The sequence below is a fragment of the Melospiza georgiana genome, chromosome 16, assembly GCF_028018845.1.
Source record: "Melospiza georgiana isolate bMelGeo1 chromosome 16, bMelGeo1.pri, whole genome shotgun sequence".
In the NCBI taxonomy this organism is placed as follows: Eukaryota; Metazoa; Chordata; class Aves; order Passeriformes; family Passerellidae; genus Melospiza; species Melospiza georgiana.
Window position 1 is genome coordinate 15,458,359 of NC_080445.1, and position 12,481 is coordinate 15,470,839.

Here is a 12,481-nt window from a genome sequence, read left to right on the forward strand (position 1 = left end):
ATCCCCTCCCATATCCCACATCCCAATTTTAAAATGAGTATTGTGTCATCTCCCACTGTTTTGGTCAGTGCAGAAAGTACAACTGGTGTGTGCTTTGAGCTGCTCTTGTGGTGGGGACATCTCGTGTGGAGCTCAGGTCCCTGACCTTGGCAGGATGGGAGAGAGAGCATTTGCCTTCTCTGTCTGGTTAGGGTCTGCTGCTTTTGCTCTGGTTTGTGGAAACAGTTGTGAGCAGCCAGGTTTTGTGATGCAGCATGGAATGGATTGTCCTTTCCAGCTCGGGGAAGGCACACCCTCAGAAGTGAAGCTCTGTAAATGTAGCTCTGTATTTTAGCTGCTCTGTATTTTAGCTGCTCTTACCCAGCCTATTAGAAAAGGGATCCAGGGATTCCTCTCTGCTCCGTGGGCACTGGGTGTTGGATCAGCACACAGCTGAGTGATGAAAAGCCCTTTTTCTGTTGGATTTTAGGTGCTGTAAGCAGCCTCTGCCTGCCTGTGTCCAGTATCTGAGAGCCTGGGGTGCAGTGGGAGCTGTGTCTGTCACACAGCACCACCGGTGCTTCTGTCCATCCTTTTTCAGGATCCCTGAACAGCAATGTCACTTCTCAGCACAGCCTTGGAGCTTGGCACCTCAGTCTAAATCAGGCACATCTTATATTAGCCCCTGCAGTTCCTGTGGTGCATAGCAAGGCCTCAGCAATGTCCTTTCTTTAAATTGCTGGCAAAATAAAGCTCCTCTGTGGGAGCAGAGGTGGTTGTTACTCCTGGTGCAGGAGATGTGAGCACCATTGCTGCACCAAGCTGTGAGGCCAGTGAGTATGGAACTCCTAGTGACAAAAAGGTGGCATTTTGAGGAGGAAACTGATGTCCAGGTGTCACTTGTGTGTTCCTTACTAGGTTTGTGCTGAGCTATGGAATGTGTCAGTCTCCAGGAGCATCAGCCAAGCAAGCTCCCTGCATATTGTAACTGGTTTGGACTTAGCTTTTGCCTTTTCTTGGCCATCCACAGAAGACCCTGAATTAAGCCTTCCTACTGTTGTTTGGACAGGGAGAACATTAATGCTTTTCTGGGCTTCCAACGTTGTCCTTCTTCCCAGCTTTTACACTCCCTTTCCCAAATGTGTAGTTGTGGAAGCAGGATGCTGTTCTGAGAGCCTCACTGCTGCTCTGGACAGCTGGAGGATCTCACCTGGGAACCTGAAATCCTGCATTTTCCCTGAATGCCCTCTGTGCTGTCAGTGCTGCCTCCTCCTCCCCAGGTGCAGGGAGGGTCTGCTCTGTGCCATGAGCCTGGGGTTACACCAGACTCAGTGAAACTGCTTTACTTGTGGTGAGTGCCCTGCACAGACCACACAGCTGTCCTCATCCATCCCCGAGCACTGAAGCAGGACAGAAGTGTGTTGGTCCTGGGGTGGTTTGGGCCGTGGATGTGGTGGAGCTGCAGGTGAAGCAGGGACAGTGTGCATGCCATGCATTAGGGGCACGAGGCTGCTCCTCACCTGAGGGACCCGCGGTGGCTTTGTCACCGCCGTGTCACACGTCCACTCTGGAATAGCTGGTTGTTCATGTGCTGGAATGAGCTCGCCCAGCAGGTTTGTTGGCTTGCAGGAGCAGCCAGCCCTGAGCTGAGCCCTGGTGAGTCAGGGCAGCCCTCAGTGCTCGGCAGGAGAGGGCTGGGGCTGCCCTGGGAGACAGGGCTGCTGCCCCAGAACAGGGCCAGGGCTGGGCTCAGCACAGACTGAGGGTGATGTGCCCCTCCTCACATGATGGAGGGCTTTTTCTGCCGCTGCTTCCCCCTCACCTGCTGCTGTTCCCACAGGAAAGAAGCAGAAATGTGTGTTAGGGAGAGAGTAGAGCGTGTTTTGGAGCAGATGGCTTTGACTGGAAAGGGGGTGGATTTTTATTTTTATTTTCCCTGTCCTCAGCTTGTATTAAGAAAGTGATGAGGATGCAGCCAATGTCCTCACTCTGATCTTGCAATGAGCACACAAAAGCTGAAATGAGAGCCCTGCCCTGCACAGAGTTGGTGCTGACACCAGCCCTAACACACCGAGTCCCAGCACCTCCTTTCAACCTTGTCCCTTGGCTGGGCTTTAGTACCTTTATTCAGGCACCATCCTTTGGTGCTCTGTATCCCTCTGCTATGCAGACCCAGGCAATGTCAGGGAAAAGGCACCTCAAGTGCTGCTGACAGGTTTTGTGGTTCAGGTGGAAACTGGATCTTTCCCAAGAACCCTTCCCCAACAGCAGAGGTGCAGGAATTCAGCTCCTGGGCAGCAGCAACAGCAAGCCCACCAGGGCTGGGGTTCCCTGCCAGGAGCAAGGGCTGGGGCAGTGCAGCTTCCTGCCCCTTTCCTGGCCAGGAGGAACGGGAGAGGCAGCTGAAGACACTGCCCAGCCCTTGGAGGTGGTCGGTCCCTTCCAGTTTGCCTGGGGGCTGCTGTTAATTACCAGGTTGTTTGTCTGAGTGATCCACAGCTTTGGATGTCTTTTTCCCTCTGGTTGTTTTTGTGCAACTGTCTGAATCTGGAGATCTCTAAGATGTTTCTTTCAAGTCTTCCTTTACAGCAGTTCCTCTCCTGATCTGTCCTGTGACCCCTCAGGCACCAGTGTGCAACCAGAACCTCCCCTGGTAGTTCCATGCCGAGCAGGAGATAACCTGTCCTGCAGCAGCCTGCACAGGCACAGGGTGAGGACACACTTTGTGTGATCCTCCCTGCTGCCATGGAGGGCATGTGAAGAGATATTTCCCAGTGCTTCTGCTCCTTGCCTGCTGGGTTTCCAAGACTGACCATGGACATGGTGTCTCACTTCTGATCTGCAGCCTCCGTGGTGCTGTCGTGTTTGGCTGCAGGTCCTGCTACACTGGTTTGCTTTTCACAGCCTTAAAAAGTGTGTAGCTGAGCAGCTCTGCTCTCAACTTGAACTTGTGTAAGCACAGGACATCTCTTCATACTGGCCGACCCTCCTGAGCAGACAGGAATTGCTGGGTGACCCCGTGTGCAGTGAAACCTCAGCCAGGGCCAGCACTGATGTAGTGGCACCTGCTGGGCATAGGCATGAGAGCTACTGGTGCTGAGCCCAGGTTTCTGACAGCAGCTGTCTGCTGCTGCACTGTCAGGGCTCTCTGGCATCAGCAGGGAGGGAAGGGGAAGCCTTGGTTCTGGTGCTGCTTTGCTGCCTCCTCACCTGGCCTGCTCCCACCCGGTGTGTCCTGCTCTGCTGGAGCAGCCCTGTCCTGTGGGCCATGGCTGCCCCACTGCTGCAGCTGCTGCACACCCATGGAAACTGCTCTTTGTTTTCTGGCAGGACTGTATTCTTTGGAATAATGCTTGGAATAATGTTTCAGTTTGAGGCTTTAGCTCTCTGGTGCAAGGAGGATTGAGGCAAAGTGTTCCAAGTGCAGCCCAGCCATCACGTTCCTGTAGTGGCTGCACAACTGATGTGCAGAAATGTCTGAGCTGGACTGTGCTGGTTGTGCTGCTGGAAACCTCTTTGGATGGCTTGCAGAGTGCAGAGTGGTTGTTGCAGCAATTCCTGCTGTCTGCCAGCACTTGCATCAGTGTCCTTCAGGGATGTTCACTTCCCTGTCATCAGAGATGCAGAGCTGATCTCATCAGAGCAGGCAACTCAGAAACAGCTCCAGCATCTCTTGTTTCTCCATTGTTTACTACATAACCTTTGTGTGAAAAATAGTTCCAAAGATACAGTGCTGAACCTCCAGCCCTGCTTGTTGTGGGACTAACCAGCTGTGATTTAAACTTTAATTCCAAAACAAAGCCAAACAAAAAAATCCCCATCAAGCCAAAACCCAACCCCCAAAGTGAGTGTCTGGCAGGTTTGGTGTCTCTCCCTAGTCAGGATTAGATGTGCACAACAGTGTAGGTTGTTATGTGTGCAGAACATCTGAGGAGGGTTGTGTTTTTGTGGAGATTTTATAAAGCTGGGGAGGGACCTACTCTGCAAAGTTCTGGGTTGCACTGCAGAGTTCTCACCACCCCTAATCCCTCTGTAAAAGCTGTGCTTTTATGGCTGTAAACGTGTTCCAGAGCCCTGAGTGCACAAAGGTGATGGGAGCTGAGCAGTACAAAGCTGAAATGGGTGGAATGTTCTTCTGAAAACTGGGATTAAAAGTTTTGCTGTGGTTTTGGTTTGTAAAGAGCAGGCAGGTATTGCTCTCTCCAGATTCCACACCAAAATTGTCCACACCTCTCCTGGTGTGGAGGTTTTTGGTTGGTTCAGTATTTAAGCTGCATAGGAAAGACCACGGAAGTTAGTCTGCTCCTCCTCCTCTTCCTCCTCCTCCTCCAGCTTTTGTTTCCAGCTGTTCCCTGGCATGTTTTCCTCTGCAGCCTCGATGTCTCAGAACAGCAGAGCATCTTTCCATTGCACTTGAGAATAGCTAGGCTCTGAGCTGAGGCTTTGAGCTGTGCTTTTATCACCCTGCTGGTTAAAATCTGGATTTCTCTCCCTTTACTCCTCACTGTCCCCTAGCACTCCAGAGGAGCATTATGTCATATCAATTCCTGTGTGATTGCAGGCACTGGAGGAGGAAGGAAGCTGCAATGTGAAAACCTTCAGCTTTGTTTTGCTAAAGGCTTTGCTGTAAGGTGAGACTCACCTGAAAGAAAATTACTGTGGGGCACACAGGGTGGTGGCTCAAGGCAAGAAACCTCCATCAAAGAGTCTGTTCGCTTCTGCAAAAGTTGTAGTAAATAGTAAGGTTGCAACATAGCTTGGAGATTGTTTGTTCCTATAGAGCTTCTGTTTGCTGAAAGGATTTTTACGTTGCCACAGCTTTTTAGATTTTCTTCCTCTTTTCTGCTTCATCTTTGTTTCATTTCCATTGGCCCGTTCTAGATATTGTTAGATCATTTTAAAACTTTGACACCTGTTCTCCTATAAATATAACACCTGAAATTCTTAATGTCCTGCATGTTCTGTGCAGGATTGGGCATTGAATTGGGACAAAAATCTTTGTGCAATTCAAACATAATATTTGCTGCTTAAACCATCAGTGGTTAAGGAGGAGACAGGCAGAAAGGGCACACTGAAAGGCTGTAATTAAATGGCAGTTTAACAGAAGGTTCTGAGCATCTTTGGGGTAACCTTTTAAATAAAATGCAGAGTAAAAAAAAAAAAAATCTTTTTTTTTAGGGATTTTAACTTGTTTCCAGCCAGGCTGATGGGTTCCTGGCACCATTTGGGGCTTTGTTATACTATTTGCCCCTCTGTGCAGGTGATTGGCCCTGCTCCCTGCTCAGTCCTGGGCACAGAAATTACCCTGCCTTGTTTCCTTTGGTACCAGCTGTAGCAGCACCTGTAACAGACCTTTTGCCCATGGTTCTGGCGTGGAGGCCAAGTGGACTGGAGAAGAACTAGATGGAAAAAAACCCAACCAAGCAATGAACAAAGAAAATGCAACAACCCACCCCTCACCCCATTTTGCCCATCATTTATTTAATCTTAAATCCTTTCTTGTCCCAAGAATTGTTGTTTTTCTTACATTGTCAAGCTGCCTGAGCAACTTAGTGGTAAAATCCATCCAGGAAACTGCAGCCTGTGCTGTGGCACAAGGAGATGAAACTCTGCAGGGTAGCTCTTACCTGTGCTGCTCACCCTGCCAGCCAATGTGTTTGCTGTGGAACACCTCTGTGGGTGAGACACACTTGTGTTCTTGTAGGACTCATCTTTATTAAAAGGCTGAAATTCAATACTTTGTTCTGTTTTTTTAAATGTCAAATGCTGGCTTTTCCCTGGTGGCAGCAAAAGTGCTCCAGAGTGGCTGCCAGGGTAGCTGGAGTGAGATCTTCGTCCTGTAGGTCAGGAGGGAACCTGGGAGGCTCCAATTTGGGCTTGGAAAACCTGGTGTTCAGGCTGCTGAGAGCTGCTGTGAGGCAGCAGAGTTTGTACAGGTGTGTGTTGAGGTGCTTGCTGTGCCAACAGGGCCAGTCCATCCTTCAAGGACAAGGAGGGAGAGCTGAGCACACCTGCCATGCACTGTAAGTCAGGCCCCTGGAGATTTGTTGTCATTGGAAACAGCCCATGGAAAGGTGAAACCAGTGTTAGCAGCCATCCTGGTGCTCCCAACATGCAGCAGCCCTTTCCTGGCTGTGGTTGGTGCAGCAAGACCAAACTTGGGAGCCAGAGAAATTCCTGGGGAGTGGAATCTCTGTGGCTGTTCTGGGAACTCTGCAAGTGTCTGCTTAACCTGTCTACACCCAGCTTGAGGGCTGCAGCTCTCTCTGGGTGTTTGGGTGTGGAGCATGGCTCTGGAAATGCTGTTTTGTTGCTGGCAAAACCCAGAAATGCCAGTGAGGTGTGGCAGGATCAGAGGCAGCCTCTGCAGGATCCCTGAGCAGGGGTGCACCTGAGGCTGGCATGCACCCTGCAGGCTGCCCAGGCACGGTGTGGGGCTCTGATGCTGCAGGGCAGCATTCCCCTGCACAGTGTCCACAGAAGTGTAACTATGGAGGGATAGGATATTCAAAGTATTTTGGACAAATGCTTGGATTTTTTGGAGTGTTGGGGATTTTTTTGTCTCCCAGCATATCTTGATGTTTGTACGGTCATCCAGCAACAATGCAGACTGTTATGGTGCCCTCTGATTTCCCTCACAGGCTGCCTTTGTTTCTGCCTGCAGCTGTGTGGTTTTTATGGAGATCTGAATTGCAAGGCATGAAGAAACTCTTTTGTTTGTTGTCGCTTCTGTGCATAAAATCATTCTTGATTTTCTTCTAAAGCACAAATCCACTTCACATCCCTGGTTCTGGACTGACTTTGGACTGTTTCTGGGATTTCCCGGGTGTCTGCTGAAATTGTTGGAGCTTTAGGAACAGATTTGCTCCTGGCTTCAAATGCCATTTTCTGATGCAATTGTCCCCCTTAAGTGTGCCCAGAACAAAGTTCCTCTGTGTGAGACCATATAGCTGCTGAAACGGTGCCGGGCTTGCGGCAAGCAGTGAGCAAGTGAAATCTGCAAATCCGCCCTTCTTCGAGGTCTCCAAATCAATGTTTTCCTTTTGGCTGGTTACAAAACCAAACAAGCAATTATTTGCCGGAGATCCCCACCTCCAAACCCTCTCAGCTGGAGATGAAGATGCCTGGGAACTGATGTGAGCAGCCTTCCTGTGAAAGGCTTCCAGGCTAAATGGAAATCCCTCTCAGCTGAAATGAAGCGGCTGTGAGTGGAAGATGGAGTATGTTTTTCAGGGGAAAATGTCCAAATCTGGGTAACTACAGATAATTGAAAGGCTTTGTTCTCTCTCAGTTTCAACAGGTGTCTGTACGGGGTGCTTGGCAGCTCGTTGGGTTTCTTGATCCCGTTCCCAAAGCTCAGCTAGGGTGCAGGATGGGATCACAGAGGTAAAATCACGTTTGCTGACCCTCAGTCCCAGCTCTGCAGGCAGAACTGGGCTGTTCTGCTGTGATGCTGTTGGGGAACTTCTCTCATCCTGCTCAAAACACAGCAGTGATACTGTGAAGTAAACTGTGACACTGAAAGGCACAGACCTGGGATGAATCCACCTGTGTTTGGTTGACCCCTGTTGTTGGTGATGATAATTTGTTTCTCTCTTTAAAGAGTAGGTAATTGAATGCATGACTCAAAAGGATGAGCTCATGTGTTGTTTGGAAGGGATTTTTCCCGTGGCTCGCAGCTCTGAGCTGACTGGTTCAATTGCTGCTGTTAATGTGCTGCTGTACACACTTTTTAAGGTTGGGTGACTTCATCAGTTGCTATTTGAATAGCTTGAATTCTCTTTTTTTCATCTGTTATGTTGATGCCACATTTGCAACATCTGTTATGTTGTGCCTCATGCCACGTTTTTTCTGAACAATTTAGTATCACTTACAGATGACAGAGACAGTAACTATTCCTCTAAGCTAGGGATGGAAGATAATGCACCTGTGGTATCTTCTTACAGATGTTTCTGCCTGTTTTTAAAGTGCTTGTGAAACTAGAGGATCTTAAACCTGCATCTGTGGGTGCATGCATAACCTGGGTGCTGGCCCAGCAGCTCCTTCTGCCTGGGAGTGGGCTTGGTGTTGGATTAGTACACTTGGTTAGACCTGTTTGCTCTGAACATGCTTTCAGCAGCTCCTGGCCACCTGTGGTTTCCATGCCAGTCTGCCTTGTTTGACTAGAAGTGAAGCAACAAGTCCTCCTCTATCAGCTTTTACCCACAAACAACCTATTCTGATAGGTGAATTCTGCCTTTTCACTCACAGGCTGGTGAGGGCTTGTAAAAAAACCCAGAACAACAAAACCATAAAATAAGACATTTTAATCCACAAGGAGCCTTTGGACACTGCTGGGGTGTCACTGGCATTTGGGATAAATGAATTTCTGCATTAATGGCCTTGGGCTGGACTTAGCAGAGTGCAGTTCCAGTTCCAGCACTGAAGAAGGGGCAGCCTCTGCACTGTGTGCAGCACAAATTGTTTTTTCCTTTTTAAATCCAGCAGGAAGGTTGGCACAGGCCCTTTGGAGGGAGAGGGAGGGACCTTTCAGCAGCTCATGTCTTGCATACACACCAGTAAGATGACAGCTAGTTTATGTGACAGAAACACATGTATGGTATGTCCCCAAAGGTGTGCCAGGCAGAGCCTGAGTGACACCCAGCCAGGCTGTGCCAGCCCTGCAAGAGGGCTCAGAAGAGGGGACACCCTCACCAGACCCCTCCTGGGGACCCCTGGCTGGAAGGGACAGGGCTCTCATGCATGGTTTATGTTCTCACAAAAATTCACCATTGCTGTGGTGTTCTTGGCACCCACAGCGTTTACAAAACTGTTGATAAGGTTTTAAAACCAAATTTACCCACCCCTGCTTAGTCACAGCTCCTGGATCCTTGGTGCTGAGAAGCTTCACCACAGATTCATCCTTGATATTTTCCTTTTGCAGACACACAGTAAAGGATTTGCAGTCCATTGGCCCACTCTGAAGTGTTCCTAGGTGCTTATCTACCTTTGTGGCAGTGAGAACATGCCTCTAAGCCCAGCTGCACACTGAGTGATTGTGGCTTTGATCCTTCCCTGTGTGGTAAGGAGGGATTGTCACGACACAGGTTACAAGTTCCTGGCTGGATACTGTTGGTGTTTTATAATCATGGCGTGTTTCAATCTGTCAGCTCCCTGCTCCCAGAGCTCTGTGTCCCCTTCTCTTGAGGCTCCTCTCTGCTGCCACACAGCATGACCAGCCCTTCACAGCTGCTCACTCGAGTTCACTGTGAAATCTCAGCAAATTAAATATTTGATGTGTATTCTCTGTGTTTTCATTCCAGCCCTGTGCTGTCCCCTCCTCCCAGCAGCCAGTGGTCAGTGTGGCACTAAACCTACAAACCTTTAGTGAGGCCTTTTGAGTGCCCCAGACCTTGTACAGAGCTGATGACCTGTGAGCAAACAGAGGAGCCCGGGGTGTTTGGGGGAAAATGCAACTTTTTCAGTTACACATCTGTGGTGTGGTGGCTTCAGCTGCACTAGTGACAGTCACAAACCAAAGTCCATCACCAGGCTGGCTGGGTGAGGCTCTGTGGTGACACATTGAGTCTTTCTGTGGCTTCGGAGCCAGCCTTAAGATTTCCCAGTCAAGCAGAGCATTTCTGCAGGGCTGCAAGAGGCCAGGCACAGCTCACCTTTAGCCCTCTTCTGAATGCTCAGATGCCATCAAGAGTTGCAGAATGCAGCCACTCTGACTTAATTATGCCTCTAGATAAAGGAACAATCCACTGAATTGCAGCATTAGTCAGGTAACAAAAGTCCACTCAGTTTATCTTATTTCTTATTTATATGATGCATTGAGTAAAGGTTTGGCCTTGGCTCATCATCACTGCACACCTCCAATTTTGCCTGTTGACCTTATGTATCTCTTTGCAAGCAGGTTGGTTATCTTCTTTTGAATTAAAAATAAATGAAACCAAATTTAATCTTTAAAAGGAGGAAAAAAGCTGAGGCTGCATCATATAGCACATGTCTGCAAGCTGGGGGAACTGAGTTTTAATGAAGTTAAAATAATGTGCACTGGGTTTTTTTTTTGTGGGTGGACTAACAGCGAGGTGGATTCCAAGCTCCCACAAGCAGAAACATTCATGTAAGAAATGAGGTGGAAAAAGCATCTTTGACCAATCTGACTCACACAAACTGGAAATGACTGCAAGTGACAAGGAGTCTCTCTCAGAAGGAAAGCAAGATTTAAGTCTTAAAACTATATCAGTGTTTCACTTGAGTACGTTGATTTATTTTTACTACTTTTCATTTTTTTTCCTTTGGAAAGAGATTTTTGAGCATCACCTGGAATGTCTCCTGGCCCAGATTTGTGAATAAATTATGTTCTTCTTAGAGACACTGCAGATACCCACTGGAGATGGTGCTGGCAGCTTTTGGGGAAGGTCTCAGGAAATCCTGCTGCTGGCTTGGTTAATGTGGGCTGAGCCCTTCATCCCTGGCTGTACCTTTGTGATGTGTGTGTTAGCTGGGCCTTGGATCATTAGAGCATCCCTGGAGGAGGACACTTGATGTGGACCAGTGACCACAGCAGCAGGGTTGGCTCTGGCATTACCCTGGGAGCTGGAATCTCCCTCCCCCAGGGCAGTGGGGATCACCTTGGGGAGCTGAAGGAGGAAAGAGGCACTTGCTGCTCTTGGGTTTTGCTCAAACCTGCCTTGTTAAGGGGAGGTGCCCTCCTGGCCTCCACCCAGGTGTTAGGGCAGAGCCACCTGATGAGTGTACAGCTGCAAACTTGTCTCCTCTTCTCTGAAACAAAGACCCACACAAAACCCACAGGCCACCATGTTTCAGTAGTAAATATTTATAGAGCTTTGTTCACTTGAGCTGTTTAAAGCAATTTTCCTGAGATCAACCTCTTTAAAGGGAGAGCATGAAATGCACATCTCCCTTGTGTTTCTCCCTTTCCCAGTGTGACTTCTAGACCCATGTACCTGCTTGGCTGCTGCCCCCTCCTTTGTGTTTTTGCTGCTTATGCATACACGTGTGTCTGAGCCATGAATTCCCAGGGGGAAGGGAACAGCCTGATACAAAGTGGTATCAAGTGCTGGGAAAAAGTTACCATTTCTCTTGGAGGGGTTTAACTTTTCCTTTTTACATCAAGTGTCATCTTTTGGGTGAAAGCTTTAAGTAAGCTCAGGTTGGGTGTGGAGTTTTCAGGTGATACTGATGCCAAGTGTGTTGTGCTTGGCATGAGTAATTTGGAAGAGATCAGAGTTTCCTATAACACATCCTGTGGGTTCCCATGGGAAAATGACTTGCTTTCTTAGGTTTTCCTTAGAGCAACTGGCAAAAGAAAGAAGGAAAGGTTTGGGATTCCCCTGAACCTTGCCCAGAAGCATGGAACCCAGCTCCGTGGAGGGGAATTGGGTGTCTGATGTCAGGCTTGGTACAGCAGATCCCTCTGTGCCAGGCTGGCAGATACAGCCTTGGTACAGCAGATCCCTCTGTGCCAGGCTGGCAGGTACAGGATTGGTACAGCAGATCCCTCTGTGCCAGGCTGGCAGGTACAGGAGTGGTACAGCAGATCCCTCTGTGCCAGGCTGGCAGGTACAGCCTTGGTACAGCAGATCCCTCTGTGCCAGGTCATCTCCCTGCTGCAGGAATGGGGCTGGGATGGCATCAGCATAACAGGAGTCTAAAGCAGGGCTGGAAAAATAACACAGGAGTCGGCCTGAATGCTAAATCCCAGAGAACAGCCCAGACTTGTTCTCTGAGCCTCATTTGCTTTGTTGCATCATGGTAATATCGGCCCAGAAAGAGATCAGTTGATATAAAATAGGCTTTAAACAAGAGTGGTTTCTTTTCCCCCAGCGCTGCTGCTGCGGGGCCGGGCAGGGCCGGATCTCTGGGCTGTGTGTGCTGCAGGAGCAGCCCGTGCTGGGCCGTGTGTGCTGCGGGAGCAGCCCGTGCTGGGCCGTGTGTGCTGCGGGAGCAGCCCGTGCTGGGCTGGGTGTGCTGCAGGAGCAGCCCGTGCTGGGCTGGGTGTGCTGCAGGAGCAGCCCGTGCTGTGTGTGCTGCAGGAGCAGCCCGTGCTGGGTGTGTTGCAGGAGCAGCTGGGGCTGTGTGTGCTGCGGGAGCAGCCCGTGCTGTGTGTGCTGCGGGAGCAGCCCGTGCTGGGCCGGGTGTGCTGCAGGAGCAGCTGGGGCTGGGTGTGCTGCAGGAGCAGCTGGGGCCGTGTGTGCTGCAGGAGCAGCCCGTGCTGGGCCGGGTGTGCTGCGGGAGCAGCCCGTGCTGGGGCTGGTCCCTCTCTGTCAGGGGAGTGGCATCAGAGCCACTCAGTGTCCATCCCGAAATCAGCTGTGCTTGGCTGTGAGCAGAGTGATGCTCAGGTGGGGGAAACCCTGTCACCTATAGAAAAGAAGTTCTGAAAACTTCCCTTGTGTCTGAGCTGCCTGAAATGTAAAGATGGAGGGGCAGCCCTGGTATGGCCGTGGCCATGCACTGCCAGCAGCATCAGAGCAGAGGTGGCATCTAGTGG

General features: G+C 49.9%; 1 protein-coding gene across 1 annotated transcript in view; it reads left to right on the forward strand.

The window, feature by feature from the left end:
* Window positions 1–12,481, forward strand: part of RAB40C (RAB40C, member RAS oncogene family) — a 35,493-nt gene that overhangs the window by 2,072 nt on the left and 20,940 nt on the right. The window lies entirely within an intron of this gene.